The following is a 22,942-nucleotide window of genomic DNA, read 5'->3' as shown; positions in this document are numbered from 1 at the left end:
ATACTCAAGGGATTCTAACCAATCCACAAGCAGGAGGCTCGGCATGGGGTGAGGGAGCCTGACCAGGAAGGGGTCAGTGTCGGGTGGAAGATGATGTGAGAAGGCTGGAGTGTGGAGCCTGGGAGGGAGCCCACCTGCTGGCAGGATCTTGGAAGGAGGATCTTTCCATCTCAACCATCCCCTGAGTTAGGACAGACTGGGAAGTGGGGAAGAAACCAGTCCAGCGTAAGGCGTGAAGACAGCCACCAACCCACAAGCTTACAGTAGATGACTAGAATGAATAATCCTGTACCCCTTGGGCCAGATAAGGGGAGAGGGCAGTCAGGTGGCAAACCCAACTAGCTCTTCATCTGGGGCTGTTTCCATACAGTGGTAGTTTTTAATCCCCTTGCACAGGGATTTCCTCAGGCAGCTGGTGAAAGAAGAGGATTCATCTGGGGTCTGAGGAGGCACACATGAAGGGCTGGAGAGCTCCTCAAGGAGAGACTGTTTATCTATGGACTTGTACATAGTTACTAAGGAGATTTGTCCTCATGTTCACGGTTTCTTGGGCATCCCATGCACTCATCAACCTCATCCAAGTCCAATACCCCTTAATAAAATCACAAAAAACAAGCTTAAAGACTGTTTACTGTCTCCAGTGTGCAAGTGTTGAAGAAAATGTGTGTTGCCTGGCTGTGCAGGACTATACGGGGACCCAAAACTCAGAAACTCCTAAGGGGGTAGTGCTACACTGCAATTTAATTTTAGTGTATTTTTCTTGTATATGTGAGGGCATCTTAAACGTCTTATGTACTGTATGTTTGGTTTTGTGGGCTTAAGATTTGGTCTTTTTTGAACCTTAAACCACTTATAGCCCTAGAAAAGGAGCACAAAAAGCACAGTGTCTCTTTTTATCTCTTGCCTAAGCTCCTCATGGCATGGCATGGTTTAATTCCTCATATCTTACTAATGAAATATCAGGGTGTGTAGAGCAAGCCTTTAAATAAGTGAGAAAAAAAAACCATACAGCTTTTGAAAGGCTAACTGGACTGCAGTAAACTGGCTTACTGAATGAAAAATTGTGACAGATAAAAAGTCTGTTTCGGGCAGTATAGCAAGCATGGAATAAATCATGGCTGCAGCCGTACTGTAGCATAAGGACAAACAGGTCTTATAGTACTATCATGCTTTATGACTTTTTCTTTATGACTTTAAAAGAGTGGGGATACAAACACTGAATCTCTCCAATAATACGGAGGATGCGATGTGTCCCTGGAAGACACAAAGCAATAATAACGCATAACGAATGGGAACATACTCATTTCACTTGTTCAAGGTAGAATAACACTGCAAAATGAATACACATTTATTGTAAAATTCAGGGTGCCTGATTTGTTAAAAAGGTTTCGCATATATAAGACTTTGTATGCAGCACTGAGAATTTTCAACAAAACCAAAACAAACTTAAAAAAGTAGCACATTTTATTATATCCAAAGCTGAAAAACATTTCTATTGAGGACTACCTTTATTGTAGCCTAGTTATCTCTCTTTTGGACCTGAGGGTAGCATTGAGGGCATAAACCTTAAACCATGAGATTTTCCCTGTAAGTTTATATATTTAAGTCAAAGAGTGAAAATGTGTTATTTTAACTCCTTGTCTACCAAGGTATGTCCTGGTATTAAAGTAATTAAAGCAAGCTTGATTTTGATTTTTAGAGCTGGTAAAAATCTTTCAGGTAAAAGTGATCTGAGTGAATGTAGAGCCGCCTGATCAATTTTGCAGGTCTCCCCTTGCCCCTCTTTGCCACTGGTGGTTGGTGGTTCCCCGGCTCTCCCATTCCTCTGGGAACGGCAGGACTGCAGTAAATGGTGGAAACCTTGCAAGCAGGAGAAGGTTGTGAAACCAATGAACCCAGAAGCTATGTTTATTATGTCACTTACGGGTTCACATCTGTCAATCCCTGGCTACTGTAATTGAGGATGCAACTAATCTGTGTTTGATTAGTTGTAGTGGAGGGCAGAGGAGACATTGGGGGTCTAATAGATATCTCCATAAAGAGGACATTTCACCTGCTAAAGCTATCACATAGGAGGCTTGCTAGCCCCATTGTGATAGCAATAAAGTACAATAAAGAAAAATAAATAAGAATATTGAAAAAACACAATTATAATAAATTTAATAAAAATAATTTAAAAACTTACATGCACCCTTGCACATGCCCCCATGCAAATATGTACTGTAGGGCACACATCTAAACATAAATTGTGCCACACATATGAGGTATCACCATAACCACTGGAGTGAGAGAAATGTATTTAGGGCCAATATTCATGGTTCACTGTGAACTGATAACCCGCTAAGGCTTTTAAAGCATCGCCTATAGAGAAATTTGGGTACCAGAAAATATATAATTGTTTGGGGGTTATAGTCATTTCTAGCAAAAAAAATCTAATTTTAATATGTGTGTTAAAAATGTAAAATATTCCCCAGTACACACGTGGCTAAATGTATGTATGTAATGCATTTGATTGAATATGCTGTTGCACTATTTTCTGTATATTTATGTGTTTATGTACATGTTCAATCAACTTGTCCTTGTTACACATTGTACAAAAAAGGCCAAGCCACAATAAACATATAAACTACATACATAGTTCCAAAATAATTCCCCTCTTGGATCATACACAAACATTCAATGTATGTTCTGTTTTCAGATGTATTAAGTTTGCAATTGATAAAGTTTGTATATCGTGTATGGACCCTATCCTGAAAAAGCAGACGTGAAACGCGTTAATAAGGTTCTCACACTAATGTTGTAAACATGCAATTATACCTTGGTGAAAGATGTTACCAATCACTGGTAGATATGAAGGACACTTTCACATAACTGTTTTTTAAATGCCCAAGAGTGCTAATTCTTTCATGATTTGTATAAAAAAAATTGGTACTTTTTATAATTGGTTATTTAACACATACAAGCAGAGTTTATATATTTGGGACAGCAACAACTGAGATATTTTAACAGCTATAGCCTGTATCCTTATATTTTTTAAAGTGGCCATGCTAAATAGGTAATCAAAGTGTCCAAAAATGTATTTTATTTGTTCAAAGAGTAATCTGTGTCCCACCAGAAGATTAGGTCAGGAGAATAGAGTCTGTTGGTGCGGGTTAGGAGTCTGTTGGAGCATTAAAAGTAACTGTAGTCTGGGCTGATCAGATGGACAGAACCAGTCTTCTTGCAAATCGCTTTTCTCTGTTCACCTAACCAATGGATGGTAAGACATTGAATAGATTGTTCTTTGCCCATGGCGTGGGGGCCATTCAATGGAATCAATTCCTTCATCCTCCAGGAACTGACTTTATAATCTTGCCACATGAGGCCGGGCACTATTGTGGTCCATGAGGAACCCAGGATCCACTGAACCAGTGTAGGGTCTGACAATGAGTCCAAGGATTTCATCCCGATACCTAATGGCAGTCAGGATGCCATTGTCTAGCCTGTAGAGGTCTGTGTGTCCCTCCATGGATATGCCTTACCAGACCATCACTGACTCACCACCAAAACGGTCATGCTTAACGATGTTACAGGCAACATAATGTTCTCTACGGCTTCTCCAGACCCTTTAATTTCTGTCACATGTGCTCAAGGTAAACCCGCTCTCATCTGTGAAAAGCACAGGGCGGACCTGTCAATTCTGGTGTTCATTGGCAAATGACAATGGAGCTCTATGGTGCTGAGCAGTGAGCACAGGGCCCACTAGAGGATGTCAGGCCACCCTCATGAAGTCTGTTTCTGATTGTTTGGTGAGAGACATTCACACCAGTGGCCTGCTGGAGGTCATTTTGTAGGGCTCTGGCAGTGCCCATCCTGTTCCTTCTTGCACAAAGGAGCAGACACCGGTCCTACTGATGGGTTAAGGACCTTCTACGGCCCTGTATAGCTCTCCTAGAGTAACTGCCTTTCATCTGGAATCTTCTCCATACTCTTGAGACTGTGCTGGGAAACACAGCAAACTTTCTGGCAATGGCACGTTTTCATACGTACGTGCCATCCTGGAGGAGTTGGACTGCCTGTGCAACCTCTGTAGAGTTCGGGTATCACCTCATGCTACCAGTAGTGACACTGACACTAGCCAAATGCAAAACGAATGAAAAATAGTCAGAAAAGATGAGTAGGGAAACAAATGTCAGTGGCCTCCACTTGTAAAACCATTCCTGTTTTAGGGGTCATCTCATTGTTGCCCATCTAGTGCACCTGTTGTTAATTTCATTAACAGCAAAGCAGCTGAAACTGCTTAACAACCCCCTCTGCTACTTAACTGACCAGATCAATATCCCAGGAGTTTAATTGACTTGATGCTATACTCTGATTAAAAAGTGTTCCTTTAATTTTTTTGAGCAGTGTAGTAATAACTTGAGCCATCTGAGCCCTGAGTCCTTTCACTAAGAATAAAATAGACTAAGCTCTTCAGGATACTAGAAACAATGTCCCTTTTGAATGAAGCTGACTCGTTAGCACCAGAGGGGTGGAGGATCTCTGATACCAGTTTGTACTCTCAAAAGTCCTTAGATGATTGGTTGCTTGCATCCAATATATCCCAGACATCTTCTCCCTGTTATACTAGACTAGATCCTTAGAAAACAGGTCCCTCAGTCAGCTTCAGCAACGTTAAAAAAAAAAAATCAGCCCCCCAGCCAGGCCAGCTGGGACCACGATGAACAGCATAGACGTATCAGGCTTGCTCAAGGGGCAAAACAGCCCTCCTAGGCTGTGATCTCCTCCCCAGGAACAAGGCACTCCTGTTTAAGATCCCAGACTATTTATACACTTTCTCAGCAACAGTCTGTGCACCCTCCCACAGGGACTGGGTGAGATGGTAGAAATATTCATGCTGTCCACTTGCCTTGCTCCACACCTATGTTCTAGAAAGTTCTGGTTTCCAGGAAAATCAATCACAACCGCAGGCTTTAAAAATCGGAACAGACCTCAACAATCACAAACAGCTGCACTGATTGCAGAACTAGAACTAGATTTTCCTAATCATTGCACCTAATCTACTAACTATAATGAGGATGAGCAAAGAATAGAAAATCTGCTCAATAGAGTGGAGTCCATTACTATCCCTTTAGATAAATATTTAATTTGCCAACAACATATAAGTGAACAGGTTTCTAACATTTATAGGTAAAGTTGATCCAGGGAATAACTGATTGACTCGGGGGATAAGGAAGGAATTTTTTCCCCTGTAGGAGCAAATTGGATCATGCTTTGCTGGGTTTTTTTTTGCCTTCCTCTGGATCAACTGTGGGTGTAGGATTATAATTTTTTTTTTTTTATGGCTGAACTGGATGGACTTTTGTCTTTTTTTCAGCCAGACTAACTATGCAACAGTTAAAAAGGGGCTCACAATTCTCACTATTGGAAGAGTGCCCAGCTGCCCCCCCCCCAATAAAATACACACAAGCTCCTCCCCTGTTGACTTCTGGACATCTGTAAATGGCTATGGAGTAAGCAGCTTCATCCCTGTAATGGCTTAATAAGGAAATGGCATACTTGCTTGTTGAAATCTATCTTTAAAAAAGAATGGTTTCCTTTTTAGGGCTGGGATTTTACTATTATTATGCATTGTAACAATAGACAGCCGCTCCAGAGAAATGAAGGAGAAATGAGGGGCCGGAGAATTTGCAGCAGCGGCTGGATGGCTCGCCATAAGTGGGTATACTCACACCACAGTGCACACATCTGCATATATGTGCAAAAAATTCTGCCGTCCTCAATTTTTTTACAGAACACACTAATGCAACGCTTTGGTTTGAGCTGTCATAATACAAAAAATGATTTTTGGCCCTGCCCATACATTGGGACCTCATTGACCAATCCCAAAGCATGTGGTGTGTAATGAATATTTCCATAAAAGAAGCAGAGATTCACTTTAATGTACCTTTTCTCATGGGCGCCTCTTGTGCTTTGTGACCCCTGTACAGCAGCGAAGGTGGCATGCAGATCTGAATATGTGGAAAGGTTATATACCCTGGGATCTATGGTGGCAAAATGGCAAAGGGTAGCAAGCTGCCCTCTGTTACCTGGTTGCCTTCATATCTGATGTTAGAGACCATAAATAATAACCTGACATTTAATTTACCCAGAAAAAATGTACTTCTTTCATATAAGTTACAAAACAGACCTGCGGTCACAGTTGATGAAACATAAATCAAAGCTTGGGGGGGGGGGGGAACACCGGATTGCAAGCTATCACTTGCAGTATGTCCACTACCGATATGAAATATTATCAGCTGCCTTACAAAACGTCTTCCCCTTCAGATGTGAGCTGAGACATAAGCATAGTACATCACAGCTAAACGACGTTGAGACGAAGGAGAAGGAGAATCTGTGGCCTTGTTTTCTTTGGCTTTGATGGGAACTTGGAAGATTAAAGGGCAGTAGGAGAAGCAATTTATTTACATAATTTTATAAGCTGAATAAACACACTGAAACAACAAACAATTTCTGAGCTTCCCTACCGAGCTTTACTACATTGCGGGCCTGCAGAAGGCGATGCATTTAAAGAGCATTTTCAATATCCGTAGCTGAACCTTGATCACAGGCAGACTTCAATGCAATATCACCCTTTTTAACCACTTTGGTACTTGTGCTTGTTTGCTATATATGGATCAGAAAGAGTCTCTCATTTCCACTCTGAGCCAATTGATTCAGCAATAATTGTAATTACAAAAGTTGTGTTTTCCTTTGCTGGGGTGACATCATTGACTAATTTGCCCACATAGCTGTACAGCTGCCCAAATGCTTTCACAAACTCCCATAAGTGCCACCTCCTGCTCATGTCACTTCCTCCTGCCATGTTTCCTGGACTCCACTGTCACACTTGCAGGCCCAGGACTCACATGGTGGATGTCACTGGGTAGAAAGGGGAACTAGTAAATGTCCATTCACTGATTTCCCAGTCTAGTAAGAACCCAGAAGTGAGGAGTATTTTATCACCTCCAGTTTCTGCTGTCACTTTCCCTGGCTGCTGTGACAGGGAAAGAGGATAATAGAGTACAATCTGTGCTCCATTAGTTTCATTGGCGTTCAAAGGAGACATCAGGTTTAACATTAAAGGATTTTCTCACTCATAATGGGACTTTGAAGGCAACCTGCTAACAAACAAGAATTATTTCTTTAAAAAGACGACATTTATTTTTTACAAAAGTTATACTAATGTATAAAAACCTTTAGATGCTCCAAATCATATTAGAGGGCTATTTAGAATTGCTTATTGAGTTTTAACAATGCAACATAACCCCCCATAGCTGATTTCCATCATACAACCATTTCAGTTTAATTGTAGATTTATTCAGCCAGGGATCCAACACGTTTCGAATGTTTTAGAAAAGATTATCTTCTTCAGGGAAAAGATACCACTATAGTCACGGTAAGTATTCCACAAAGTGTTTCATCATGCAGGGAAAGATATCACCCCATGGTTGGAATTGCCATTTTGGTATGCAAGGACCACAAGCACATCACCACAACACAAATGTTGTATCAGTTTAATTGATTTAAGACTCTCCAAAAGTTATCGGCAGCATAGAGTTTGGAACGTAGCTTGGTTATGGGATCCCTTAGGGACTGATGCATTTTGGCTTCTGAACTTCCATTAAACTAATGAAAACATATCAAGACTTGTCAACCTGCATTGTAATACATGGTAAAAAACAATCACGGTGCATTGCAACATGCTTTAAAATGAGCAATCTGCAAGCAATTTGATGTGTTTCATTAATTTTAATAAGTTCACCTTTTAGATAAAAATAATAAATGCAAATTTTTTTGCAGGTAAAAAAATGTGCATTTATTACTTTTATCCAAAGAAGCCTGTAAAGCATTGCACCAGTGATCAGTAGATTGCTGATGCCATGCAGGTCTCCTGCAGACCTGTCAGAATATCTGCTTGCTGTATGGAATGTACAGTCAAGCAGATATTCTGTCAGGAAGCTTCAATGAACTACCACAGAGCTCCATAGCACTGTGGAAGTTCATTGAAATCTACAAGCCAACAGCCACTAAGGCTGCCGGGACATGTATGCACTCATTCACAGAACTCTGTGAATGAGTGACGTGGTCATGTGGGCGGAGCCCCGCACAGCCACGTTGTTTTCAAATCTGACAGATAGTAAAGGGAGACTTCTCCCCGTACTATCTGTCAGAGGGGTGGGGAGGCGGGCACGGCTGTGGCTATGGCAACATATTACATGTTCCACCCTAAAAATGGGTGGAACATGTAACATGTTCCAAAGGTGAGCTTATCCTTTAAATTAAAAAACATCAGAGAAAGCAAAACACTGTACAGTAGTGGCCAATGCACAATGCGCAGCAACACATTACAAAGTATATACCCCACTGCTCTATATTGTAATAAGAGTTATGCAAATTTTTTTGTAATGTTGTGGTGCATTGGGTAGCAAATCATCTGCCTTGACGCAACACATTTTACCACACGGCGACTAAATGCTCAAGTTTAAATCCACCTTTAACTAAATTTAAAAAATATTTAAAAAAAGCTCAAATGTTCATATTTGACTAGAGCATATCTTTACAGCAGTTCTCATACCCATCTGATCAGTACAGGAAGGGTGGAGGGATAATGATTTTTGAACATTTCATTCTGCTGTGTGTGCATCAACACAGACGAAATTGAAGTAGAGTCTGCAGTTTGTGCTTTCCAAGTTAATTGATGAAAACATATAAAACTAAAATTGAAATGCATCAGGGGAAGACGTTATGATATCTGATAGCAGATCTAGCCAAACAGAGAAATCAGAGCTGCTTTGCTTTTTTAAAGGGAATCTTTCCTGAGAGAAACATGGAAGCTGCCATTGCTGACATATTATATAAATTGGGGGTACTCTGATTTCTGTAGTGTGAGGCACTTTCCCCAAACAAGTTTTCTCATAAGGACCTGAATTTGCTCTGACTTGACTTTTATGTCCATTTTGTGATCAACCCTAGCTACTAAGAACATGGACACAATGTGTATTACATGACTTTCAGTTTCTGCTCTCATTTCCCTGGCTGCTGTGGTCAGGGTATAAACTAACGAAGCACAAGCTGTGCTCCATTAGCTTCAGTGTAGTGCAGGCAAGACATTGATGTCTCCATAAAGACAGCCTGTCGGTATAGGATAGTGTATATAGGATTGTTTAATTTTTTTCCTCCCTATTAATGTTTGAACTAGATGGACGTGTGTCTTTTTATCAACTGGACTAATTATGTAGCCTGCCAATATAAGCCTTTCAAACAGAGAGGGGCACTGGAAATGGTTTTCACAGGTGTAACGTACCTGGTGGAGATCAAGCTGGAAAGGGTACTTCTCTTGCACCTCTTGTCCAACATCCCTGGTAGTGATGAAAGGAGCTGTGAGGACATGGAGTGGTATGAGGGCCAATGTTTGCAGGAAGTAGATTATCATATATTACCAGGCAGGAACCAGAAACTGAAATACTGTGACACTTGATCCGCAGACAGGAGTGTAGCCAGTACACAATCCAAAAGATCATCAACAGCCAGGCAGCAAGGTACAGAACAGTTGGCAGAGTCAGGATACAAGCCATGATTGGTACACAGGTAGAGGAACATAAGACAGGATCAGAGTACAAGCTGGGGTCAGAGCATGCAGACAGAAATCCAGAGAAGGTGTCAGGAATGGACTTGCCAATAGTGGTGGGACTCACCTGCCTTGTGGGCTGCAGTACCAGGGCTGGCCAGCGGGTGCTCTCAAGAACCAGAGGTTCACTTCGGCAATTAGCCATCACCTGGGGCTGATTGCAGGTGGTGTATTTAAGGGATGGCCAGACCTGCAGTCTGTGCCTTGGTGTGTGTTTTTCCATGGGCCCCTGTATCTTGTAACCTGCATTCCTGTTCCTGTTCCTGTTTCTGCCTGACTTGTTGCCGACCCTGCCTGATCCTGACCTGTGCTGACTTCTCCTGTTTGATCCCTGGCTTGTGACCCTGACCATTCTCTCCGCCTGCTCCTCCTGTACCTACCTGCCCGATAGTTATCGACCCGGCCTGCCTGACTACGTTGTGCTTTATACAGTCATGGCCGAAATTGTTGGCACCCTTGATATTTCTCCAGGAAATCATGTATTTCTCACGAAACGTATTGCATTAACACATGTTTTGCTATACACATGTTTATTCCCTTTGTGTGTATTGGGACAAAACAAAAAAAGGGAGGAAAGAAAGCAAATTCGACATAATGTCACACAAACCTCCAAAAATGGGCTGGACAAAAGTATTGGCACCCTTTCACAACTGCGGATAAATAAGAATGTTACAAGCATGTGATGCTCCTGTAAACTCACCTGGGGCAAGTAACAGGTGTGGGCAATATAGAAATCACACCTGAAAGCAGATAAAAAGGAGAGACGTTCACTTAACCTTTGCATTGTGTGTCTGTCTGTGCCACACTAAGCATGGACAACAGAAAGAGGAGACGAGAACTGTCTGAGGACCTGAGAACCAAAATTGTGGCAAAATATCAACAATCTCAAGGTTACAAGTCCATCTCCAGAGAACTAGATTTGCCTTTGTCCACAGTGCGCAACATTATCAAGAAGTTTGCAACCCATGGCACTGTAGCTAATCTCCCTGGTCGTGGACGGATGAGGAAAATTGATGAAAGATTGCAACGCAGAATAGTCCGGATGGTGGATAAGCAGCCCCAAACATGTTCCAAAGACATTCAAGCTGTCCTGCAGGCTCAGGGAGCATCAGTGTCAGCGCGAACTATCCGTCGACATTTAAATGAAATGAAACGCTATGGCAGGAGACCCAGGAGGACCCCACTGCTGACACAGAGACATAAAAAAGCAAGACTACAGTTTGCCAAAATGTACTTGAGTAAGCCAAAAGCCTTCTGGGAAAACGTCTTGTGGACAGATGAGACCAAGATAGAGCTTTTCGGTAAAGCACATCATTCTACTGTTTACCGAAAACGGAATGAGGCCTACAAAGAACAAAACACAGTACCTACGGTAAAATATGGTGGAGGTTCAATGATGTTTTGGGGTTGTTTTGCTGCCTCTGGCACTGGGTGCCTTGACTGTGTGCAAGGCATCATGAAATCTGAGGATTACCAAAGGATTTTGGGTCGCACTGTAGGGCCCAGTGTCAGAAAGCTGGGTTTGCGTCCAAGATCCTGGGTCTTCCAGCAGGACAATGACCCCAAACATACGTCAAAAAGCACTCAGAAATGGATGGCAAAGAAGCGCTGGAGAGTTCTGAAGTGGCCAGCAATGAGCCCAGATCTAAATCCCATTGAACACCTGTGGAGAGATCTTAAAATTGCTGTTGGGAAAAGGTGTCCTTCCAATAAGAGAGACCTGGAGCTGTTTGCAAAGGAAGAGTGGTCCAAAATTCCGGGTGAGAGGTGTCAGAAGCTTATTGATGGTTATAGGAAGCGACTGATTTCAGTTATGTTTTCCAAAGGGTGTGCAACCAAATATTAAGTTAAGGGTGCCAATACTTTTGTCCAGCCCATTTTTGGGGTTTTGTGTGACATTATGTCATATTTGCTTTTCTGCCTCTGTTTTATATTTGTTCCAATACATACAAAGGGAATAAACATGTGTATAGCAAAACATGTGTTAATGCAATACCTTTTTTGTGTGAAATACTTGATTTTCAGGAAAAATATCAAGGGTGCCAACAATTTCGGCCATGACTGTATGTGTATGTACCTGTGTATCTGTATCAGTTTAGGTTTGGGTTTGTTTCACCTTGTTGTATATATTTGTGTTAGCTTGGGGTTTGGTGCACTGCGTTTATGTTTGTATTGTTAGTCTTAATAAATTGTCTTATTTATACCATATCTGAAGCTTGCGTTTCCCTGTGTCAGTCCACACACTTCTGGTCACACCTGCATCCCTGACAGAAGGTCAGGGGCAAACTGGGTCGTGCAGAGTTTGGCAGGTACAGCAGGTCAAGGTGCAGGTAAGCAGGAACTAGCTGAACACCATGGTCTTGCTGGAAGAATACCTTGAAGAGAATAGCTGTTGGCAGGCTGAAGTCACAGCAGGGCAGACTGGGAGCAGACAGGCTGGTAGCAGGCATACGTCACAGCAGGACAAGCTGGTGGCAGACAGGCTGGCAGCAGGCAGATGTACCAGATGAGGGTGTGCTAGACTGAGGACCTGTAGCGGACTGAATGAAGCAGGATGCAGAGTCAGACGAGCCGAGTTGGCAATAGACAGGCAGATCAGACATAAACAGCAGACAGGAGAGAAGTCTGGTCACAGGCCAATGTCAGCAATGGTGGAGGCAGATCAGGCAGAGGCAGTAGGCAGAGGCAGAATCCAGAGAACAAGCCGAGGTCAGGGCAGGTAGCAAATCAGCAGAGTATGAAGCAAACTGGGTCAAGATCAGAGGGCAAACACAGGAATCAGGATATACACACACAGAAGCTGCAGACCAGACCAAAAAGCAATTAGCCAGTGCAGTAGCTCTGTTTAAATAGGCCATTTGGCACCAGCCTTGGTGACAGGTGAGCGCCCGACTGTGCAAGTGTGCATGTCTATATTTGTGCACATCTGCCCAGCCAGTTGCCGGTCTGCGCATAAGCATATGTCTCGGAGATCACCTCCGCAATGGGCTCGGCGCAGGCGCAGTGCACCGCCCTGTGCAGGAACGCGGGCACTGGGACCTGGCCGGCCGCAACGAACGAGTTTGCGCATGCGCAGTAGGGACCGCGGGACCGCGTGTGGCACCAATGACAGCGCAGGGCGGGATATTTAAATGGCCCTGAGCTGTCATTCAGTGCCTTCTGGTCTTCCCTGTATCCTGTACCTGCGAACCTGTGATTTTTAAGTTGGCGACCCGGATTGTGCTCTGACCTTGTTATATTCTCCTGCCCAGACCCTTGCTTGCCTGACCTCTCTCTTGAATGCCCCCTATTGGATCTGACCTGCAGTTGCTGACCTGGCGTGTGACCCGACTATTCTCTGCCCACTGCCTTGTACCGTACCGTCCTCTCTGTTACCGACTCGGCTTGTCTGACTTCGCACCTGCTCAGCCATCCATCCGTCCCTCCCAGTGGGGTCTTCAGACCTCCTCATATCAGGCTCTTCCCCGTGGGAGCCCTTGGCGTATACCACTACCACTGACGGGTTTACCCAGTAGCCACGACCTGGTCTTGGGGTGCTCCAAGTCCATCCCCACCATCAGGGGCCCTGGTGAACAAGCACCTCAGGACTTAGATTCCGTGCTCTGGGAACGCCTATTCAGTGGAGTGCTAGTGGTACCGCCGGGTGGTCCCTTACAATATGTGTGCACCGAGAGACTTCATTTGCGCTATGGACAAGCCTTTTCTGACAGCAGGACATTTAACTGAGTTGAGAAATCCAAGTGCATAGGGTCAAGGAGAGCAAGGGCCCCTGCCACTTCTACTGTGACTTCTACTGTGACTGTCAGCACTGACTGTTTTTTTATATACAATATATATATATATATATATATATATATATATACTGTATATTGCTTAGCATAAATGAGTACACACTACAAATGCGGGCCATTGATTGCAAACATGATTTATTAATTTGCATACACAAAAAAGTATTTTTTCTAACAGTCATTAAGGACCATGTTGCAAAAATGAATACACCCCACTGAAAGTCTTAGGAGCAAAGCTAAATTTTAGACAACAAAATCCTAATTAACAAGAATTCAACTACAGGTGAGTCTAATTCTTCATTAAAAAGGTGACCAGCGGACAGTTGATTATACTTAACAAAGAAAACCCCTCCCATTTCACTCTGTCAGCAATAGCTCCACATGGAAGAGAAATGTCACAAGACCTGAGAAAGAAAATCATTTCTCTACACAAGAAAGGTGAAGGCTACAAGAAGATCAGCAAAACTTTACTTATCAGTCAGAACACTGTAGCAAAAGTGATACAAAAATTTAACAAAGATGGAACAGCAACCATCTCACAGAGACTTCCAGACCGTCCACGGAAGTTAACACCTCGACAGGAGCGTCTTCTGATTGGTTGAAGAAAATCGCCATGCAAGTTCACTGCAGTTAGCTAAAGAACTAGAAAGCCAAACTGGGGTGATTGTTTCCTGTGACACAATGCAGCATACACTGCAGAGGAATGACATGCATGGGTGTCATCCATGAAGGAAGCCTCTCCTAAAGCCCATGCACAAGAAAGCCTGCCTAGAATTTGCTGGGGCCCATGCTGAAAAAGAAGAAGACTACTGGGACTCTGTACTCTGGAGTGATGAGACCAAAATAAATGTTTTTGGAACTGGTGGCTTCAAAACTGTATGGCGTTGCAAAAGTGAGGAGTACAAAGAAAAATGTCTGGCGCCTACAGTGAAACATGGTGGTGGCAGTGTCCTTCTGTGGGGCTGTGTGAGTGCTGCTGGTGTCGAGGAGCTGCATTTCATTGCTGGTATCATGAACTCACAGATGTACTGCTCTATATTGAAAAATAAGATGCTACCATCACTCTGTACCCTTGGTTGGAGTGCACTTTTCCAACATGACAATGATCCAAAACACACATCTACTGTATGGCCACTGTTGTATTTCTGAAGAAGAACAGGGGGAAAATGATTCAGTGGCCAAGTATGTCTCCTGATCTGAACCCAATTGAATACCTATGGGGAATTCTGAGGAGACAAGTTGACCATCACTCTCCATCCAGCATCCAGGCTCTAAAAGAGGTTGTTCTTGAAGAATGGAAATATATAGATGTTGCAATATGTCACCAACTTGTTTATTGTATGCCTAGACGACTGGTGCTGTCCTTACAAATCATAAAGGTCATACAAAATACTAAATGTAGTAGTTGTTGTGGGGTGTATTCATTTTTACATTATTTTTACTAATTTGAGTAAAAGTGAAGATTTAGTAATCTAAGTTAAATGCTTAACCTTACTTTCATGTGATTAGCTAAACAAATGTTCTATAAAACTCAGTTTTGTAAAAATTTTGGAAATTTTTCCTGTGTTCATTGAGATATTGATTAAAATCTTACTTTTCAAAAGGGGTGTACTCATTAATGCTGAGCACTGTATATATAGTATAGTATATACTGCTGAAAAAATTAAAGGAACACTTTGAAAACACATCAGATCTCAATGGGGAATAATATCCTGCTGGATATCTATACTGATATGAACTGGGTAATGTGTTAGGAATGTAAGGATTGTTTACTTTAAATTAAAATTATCAGCCTACAGAGGACTGAATCAAAGACACAAGAAAATCAAAGTAAAAACTATCCTTTCAGGGGTTTGTTTTTCACAGAAAGAAAACACATCCCACAAAAAATAACAAAAAACGTGAAATAAAAATATGAAGGTAGCACAAACAACAATAAACACACAGAAAGGGGAAAATAATAAAACTACAAAATTAATAAAGTGGAGCTTTACTAGAAAAATTATCACTTTCCACTATCCCAATCCTCTGCCTTCCCCCCTGAGCATGAAAAACAGTGGGTTTTTTTAAATTCATTCATTGTCAGCCCTCCCCATTTTTGTCTAAATGAGAATGACATGTCCCAGAGATGTATAGGATGCTGCTGTTCAGAAGGGCTGAATGTACATGGCAGTCCAAATCTAGTACATATGTCTAGTGTCTACCTGGAGGGCCATAGACTGGTCAGATAACCACCAAAAGGCCTGAACCAATGGGCTTAAGAATTAGATCATTTAGAATTCATGGACAGGTACTTTTAACCTGCAGCTGATCTCCTTCTTGCCTGCATTTGACCAGGTTAGAGTAAGTTTTGCATTCCTAAAAATTTCTTTGGGAATATTCAGTCCATCTTATGCAAACAAAAGCCAGTTTGCACATGCCTTATATGGCTCAAATCACAAAGTGGCTATAATGTATTTACAGGCCATTGTTTTGACAGGAGAAAAATTGGAGTCAGCTTTAAGACTCATTCCTGGAATGCATGGTATATATGAAAGGTTCTATTTGACTTTGTGTTGCTTTACACAACTAAAGTCACATATGTGCAGACATGCTCCACAGTAGAAGTAGAAGAATAAAACTGTCATATACTGTATAGCAGCAGTAAAAAACAGTAATAGTATATGACCTTCGGACCCTAAAATTCCAACATTTGGGGCAATGCCCAAACAAGCACTGTTTGGTCCAAATCAGTGTTCAGGCTAAACCGAGAGCTTCACCCTAGTGGTGACAATTTCTTTTTATGGAGACATCAGTCTAAATTAGATGCCTAATATCTTCTCTGTATCTAGGATATGTGAATCATAGACTGACCCACCTGTTGGTACTTTGAAGTTAGAAATATACTAGTGCCCATGGTTAAGTTTCTGTGCTGAAGGGGAATACACTCATCTCCCACTGCTCACCATCATGAGGCTCACAGAGGAGCAAATGCAGGACTTTGAAATGGGGAGGGCACCACTATACAGTAATCCAAAATCACCTGTCCAAAGAACTTCTTCAATATGCAGACAAGCTGGTCGTTAAAATTTAACAGCAAACTATGCAGAAGATCCAGGTTAAGTTTCTAAATGTGTCCCACCTTTATATGCCTCTTAATCAAATTATCCTCCTTACATTTAGATTGTGGTGAGGCTCTTCAATAGAGTTATACCGAAAGTAGTACAGCTATCATTAAGGCCTCCTGTACAGGAAAGGCTTTCAGCTACAATCCAGATAAAAAGAAGTACATGTTGTCAAGCTTTTATATCAGGACTATCATGGACAACAGCACTGTGGAATAGATAAGTAATCTCAAAATTCTGAAACAAAAAAGAAAAAAGTGAACAGTTGAGAGGAACAAACTGATCGTTGGCTCCAACTGTTTTGTGAGCACAGGATTACCTTAATTTCCCCATCCTGTCCTCATTGAGCTTGATAGCAGCTGACAGCTATTGTACTCTTAGTCTGAAACTTGATGCAGAGACGGGGAAAAGTAAAAGTAAAGAAAACAAGTTAAAGTGAGAGAATTTATGCATGGCACTGCTTCGTGCTGATTTATTGGGGATATTTAAGTGCAAGAGAGGCTGCGTACACATAAAAGCACCAGGCTCGGCTCCCAGGCCTCAGTCAGATGTGCTGACAATGGCTCTCTGTGGTAGAAAGTGTTGAAATATACATGGGTCATAAATGCCTGGATTCTGAGGTTATAACACCTGTCAGGGCAATTTATATCACGGTATAAAACTCCATCATGCTCTGCAGCACCTGGTGAGGCCCGAGCTGCCCACACATGCACTACGTCAGCAGAGGCTGAGAGGAGCATGAAGGCCAAGAAAACAGCTCTGCTCAGCTATTAACATAGAAGATGGCAGGCCTGTCAAACCTCTCAGGAGTCAGCTCCTCATGCATTGTGGGACATCTGGCTGCTGCTTCTGCAGTTAGCATCCTTTCATGTTCAGCGCTGCTTTCTTTTTCGTGATTTACAGTTTAATTAATAAGGAGCTCTTGTAGAAACAAATACTTAATATGCGCAGGTTGTAATAGAGGGGTGTAATCCCAACAGATGTGTTTATTCTTGTTAGAAAAGGTTGGCAGAGGATTCTGGGTAATTATGTTGTAAACGGACATCTGAATGACAGAAAGCATTCTGTAGGTTGGGACCCCAGGGAGGATGTGGGAATCAATCCTTCTGGTGACCACTGTGGACAAAGTAAAGTTGAATTCCAGACAGACAGCTACTGGAAGTGCACAAAAATTACATATACAGGAGCTGTTTTACCTGCCAAAGGATTTTATATTTCTGCCCATTAATTCTTGAGATTCACACAGCTCAGCCATGTCTAGCAGGGCAGGAAACTTAATATTTCTTTGCTACAGTTAAAGCTGAACTCCAGGAATTCCATTTGCTAAAATATGCTGGCTTTCTGTAGGTCAAGGCCAACAAGGTGCATGCCAACTCATTGACTTCCGCTGCTCCGATGCTGGACCATAGGGTCTCAGCTTCTGCAGCTGCAGAGTCACATGCAGACACTCTGCCTGCTTGCCCAGTCATGGAGAGCTTTGTGTTATGTGAGCCCATTCACAAAATACAAAGCCTTTTCTGAATGGACAGCGAGGGGGGGAGCTTTTGTCAGAACACCAGAAGTAGAGTGATATATGTACTCCTGGTGCTCATTAAAACTGCCAAAGAGACAAGTCCACAAGGTGACAGGCAACTCATTGGCCTTTACCCATTGTAGGCTATCACATTTTAGAAAGTGGCTGAATTCCTGCAGTTCAGCTCTAACTACTTCAATACCCAAACAGTTCTGACAATTCTACATGCATGTAGAAATCAGCACTTTTTTGTTAGAAAATTACTTAGAACCTCCAAATTTTATGTGTTTTTTTAAGCAGAAGCCCTAGAGAATAAAATGTTGGGTTTGCAATTTTTTATGTCTCATGGTATTTGTGCAGTGGTTTTTAGTAAAAATAAACACCATATAATACTCAATGTTATAGTAAAATATAAAAGATTATGTTACACTGAGTTAATAAATACTTTACATGTTACTTTTTAAAATTGCATATGCTCGCGGAACAGCGCCAAACTACAGCACCTAAAAATCTTTATAGGCGATACTTTAAAAGCCTTTACAGGTTACCAGTTTAGAGTTACACTGAAGAACTGGTACTAGAATTATTGCTCTCACTCTGACGTTCATGATGATACCTCACATGTGTGGTGTGATCACCAAGTGCGTGACTTACGTATGCATTCTCATTTGAGTGTGAGGACAGGGGGACAAGGACACTTTTTTTATTATCATTATTTATTTTGTTTAAAACCTTATTTATGTGCAGGTGGTGCCGCTGAGGGACCCGCACAAATACCTGCAGCTGCACCACCCACACAAAGGAATGAGGAACCCGCAGACTGGTTCCATTAATTCTAATGGCACGCCACCTGCACTTGAAATCGCAACTGTACTGGGAACCTCGGTTCCCGTGCAGGCTAGTAGAGCAGGGACTTCTTCTCTGCGTGTCCCAGGACACGGGAGTCCATTCAAATGAATGGGCTCTCGTGCCTGCGCAAATCCCTCAGGACTGCACAGATGTGAACCACTGTCCCTTTATTTTTTTTTTTACCAATTTTATTACTATCACCAGAGATGAAGGCCTTTGAAATTGAAAGTAAACAGCAGAGGAGAAGCTGCAAAACATTCAGGGAATCCAGGACGTTGTGGAAAGAGATGGCCAGCAGACAGGTGGAACTCACAACTTGAAAGGAGATTTTTCAAGTAAACCTATATTGGATTGTGAAAATTAACTATTGTTTGTATTGCTATTACAATGCTGTCGTTATACAATAAAAGTGTAGGCTGTGACTACAGATTTCTTATAAAGGCCAAGTCACATTTATGGGTTGAGGTCATGCACCAGTAATTATTTTGAATGGCACCCCAATGCACTGTTAGGCCCCATTCACATTTGTCAATAGGGCCATTAGCAGTTACATGGTTTCTTGACCAATAGCTAAATGCAGCTGCATGCAAATAATCACTCATGGAGCAATTACCTTTGAATGATTGTCCATGAACGTAGACTGTCTGCGTTCAGGACTGATCATTTGCAGGTTATTGCTTCATGATCGATTACATGCAAGTGGCTGCAATTAGCTTTGGCAGCTGTCAGTGTCCCATCTTATCCATCATCTCCTCTCCCCCAGGGACCAGACTGCAGTTATGTAACTTTGTAGAAAGTCGTCAGTTATGAGTTGCAGCAGAGGGGTCTGATCTGTGTTAGATGTTCGTATATGCAGCCAAGAACTGCACTGACACCAGGATTTACATTATAATCTGTGAATTAGCATATCAGATAAGGAAGTATATGTTGACCATGGACAGTATCTGAATGGTGCCATCCTTCTGGAAAGAAAAGCAGATGAAGTCATTGTCATGGGGAGTCCTGTGGTCACTATTGGAGGTGTAAATTAAAGTGACACTAAACTTTGTTTTTTTGTTTGCTTTTTAAATATGTTATACTTATCTGCTCTGAGCAGTGGTTTTGCACAGAGCAGCCCTGATCCTCTTTTTTTTGGGTTCCTGCCGGTCCTCGCCCTGGGGGCACTGCTGCATGCTCATCCCCGAGCTGCTGATCTATGTTGGAGATACAACAGCATGTACTATATAGTATTGTGTGTTAATATCACTTGACCAGTAGATGGCACTGTACACTAAGGTTACTAGTTTTGCATTTGTGTAAAACTTGTTGGTTCTCTCTCTTCCTCTCTCTCTCTCTCTCAAAGCAAGATGTCTGCTATCACTGTCTGCTGAAATGTGCTCTGTATGTTTGTAACTTAAGCCACACAAGTAAAACAGAATTCTGCCTCATCACAAGCTACCAGTGTCTTCTCTAACACATAACCAACAGGTTATGGGCCCAGCTTCAGACACTGGAAAAAGGAAAACTACAAGCAAGTAAGTGCTGCATTTATAATCCTACCAAATCCTGTGTGAGGAAACAAGAGCTGTATCCAATTCACTGAAAGATGGTAAGTGCTTCAGATATGAAGTTTACAATAGCAAAGCTCAACAATACCAACTACCAGCTATGGAAGTTTAAGCTTGAAATGCTGTTTTCCAAAGATGACTTGTGGCAGGTACTAGATACACACAGACCCAATGACAACCCGGAAGAATGGGACAGAAAAAACAGGCAAGCAAAAGCAGTCATAAGCCTGTTAGTGGAGGACGATCAACTCATTCATATAAGGAAAGAAAGCACAGCTAAAGGTATGTGGACTGCATTACAAAAACTGCATGAACGTGCAAACCTAAACAGTAAACTATATCTGCTAAGCAAACTGTATAAGATGAGGCTGGAAAAAGGGCAGGAAATGGGTGAACATGTAAATGCTATGCTAGAAATTGTGGACCAGCTGGGTGCAATAGGTGAAGAAATAAAAGACAACCATGTTGTGGCACTACTTCTATGCAGCCTTCCAGAATCATACAGTGCCCTTATAAATGCTCTAGAAACTAGACCGGAAACTGAACTGACGCTAGATCAAAACCTAACGTAGGACATATCAGAGTGTTTGGCTGTAAAGCATATGCCCACATTCCAAGTCAGAAACGCTCCAAGTTAGACAACAAAGCCATAGAAGGCATTCTGGTGGGCTACAGTGAGCAGAGTAAGGGATATAGAATTCTTTGTCCAAAGACCAACAAGATCACAGTAAGCCACAGTGTTTATTTTGATGAAAGTAAAGCACCAGATAATACAATTCTTGAAAAATGTGGAGAGGATTTATGCGCTGAATCGGCAAGAGACACTGACCCATGCGAAGCAGGACAAGAACCAGAACAAGAAGTGGAACTTACAATCAATGAGCCCATAGAACCCACTGAACAACAAGAAATCAGAAGATCCTCTCGAATGACAAAAGGAATACCACCCCGCAGGTTATCATACGTTGCTAAAACACATCAAACACAGGAGCCAACATCCTGGGAAGACATAGAAACTTTGCCGAAAAGGGAAGCCGATCAGTGGAGAAAAGCAGCTGAAGAAGAAATAAAATCACTTCAAGAAAATAAAACTTGGCCACTAACAGAACTCCCTCCTGGTCGCAAAACTATCGGAAACAAGTGACTGTTGCACTCTCTTCAACTGAAGCGGAATACATAGCAGCAGCACATGCATGTCAAGAAGCCATTTGGATTCGTCAACTTCTACTAGACATGGGACTGAATATGTCACAACCCACACCCATCTTTGAAGACAATCAGGGAAGCATAAAGCTTACACACTCTGAGAAGATTAACCCAAGAACCAAGCACATTGATGTAAGATATCATCTGCTCAGAGACATGCAAGAACAAGGGGTTATCGATATCCAGTACTGCCCATCAGAGGAGATGACTGCAGACGCACTCACCAAACCTTTGCCAAGGGAACGTCATTGTTTTCTACAAAAGAGACTAAATGTCATATAATTATGCACATGCCGTTGAGAAGGGGTGTTGGAGATACAACAGCATGTACTATATAGTATTGTGTGTTAATATCACTTGACCAGTATATGGCACTGTACACTAAGGTTACTAGTTTTGCATATGTGTAAAACTTGTTGGTTCTCTCTCTTCCTCTCTCTCTCTCAAAGCAAGATGTCTGCTATCACTGTCTGCTGAAATGTGCTCTGTATGTTTGTAACTTAAGCCACACAAGTAAAACAGAATTCTGCCTCATCACAAGCTACCAGTGTCTTCTCTAACACATAACCAACAATCTATGCATCCATAAGACATATAGAACCACGGCTCAGCCCTGCCCCCACTCTCTCCTCATTGGGTCACTGGCTGTGATATATAGCAGCAGAAGCCAATGGGCTCCTGCTGCTGTCTCAGCCAATGTGGTGGAAGAGTCCCCAGACAGCAGATGCTGTGGAGAACGTTGCTGGAACAGAAAGGAATTCAGGTAAGGCTGGGGGGTCGCTGCACACAGAAGGTTTTTTACCTTTATGTGTATGAAGAAAATATGCCATGCAAGATCCAATTGCTATGATAAAGGAGGGTCCAGAAACACAAGATACCTGTAGGTCTTTAAAAGCAATGAGGAAGACATCATATATTAATGCTACCAGGGCACTTTGTAAGTTAATGTTTTTAAAGCTGACCTTTCTATTTCTGTCTGCAGACCATGTAATTTTCTCAAACTGTCAAAAAGTTGAAATGTTGCTTTCCTGCAATATAGCAGCCTGGAGGCTTTATATATTCTATTTTTGTGCAAAATACCATCAGAAATCTTGCTTCTGTTATTGGCTTTTTTATTATGTAAAATATATGGTGCCCCTCCTTTAAGAGATTCCTTTTTAAATACAAAGATTGCACCGGGTGCTTATATTGAAGCTTCACCCTCCCATTCAAAAATCTGTTTGAGACATAACATGCTTAAAAGGACTTCAGCTTATGGGCACTGGGTGTTTAGCCCTGGTAAATGA

The sequence above is a fragment of the Staurois parvus genome, unplaced genomic scaffold, assembly GCF_062004578.1.
Source record: "Staurois parvus isolate SC_StPar_1 unplaced genomic scaffold, SC_StPar_1.0 ptg000232l, whole genome shotgun sequence".
NCBI lineage: Eukaryota > Metazoa > Chordata > Amphibia > Anura > Ranidae > Staurois > Staurois parvus.
The sequence above is the reverse complement of the archived record's forward strand: the minus strand, read 5'-3'. Positions refer to the sequence as shown.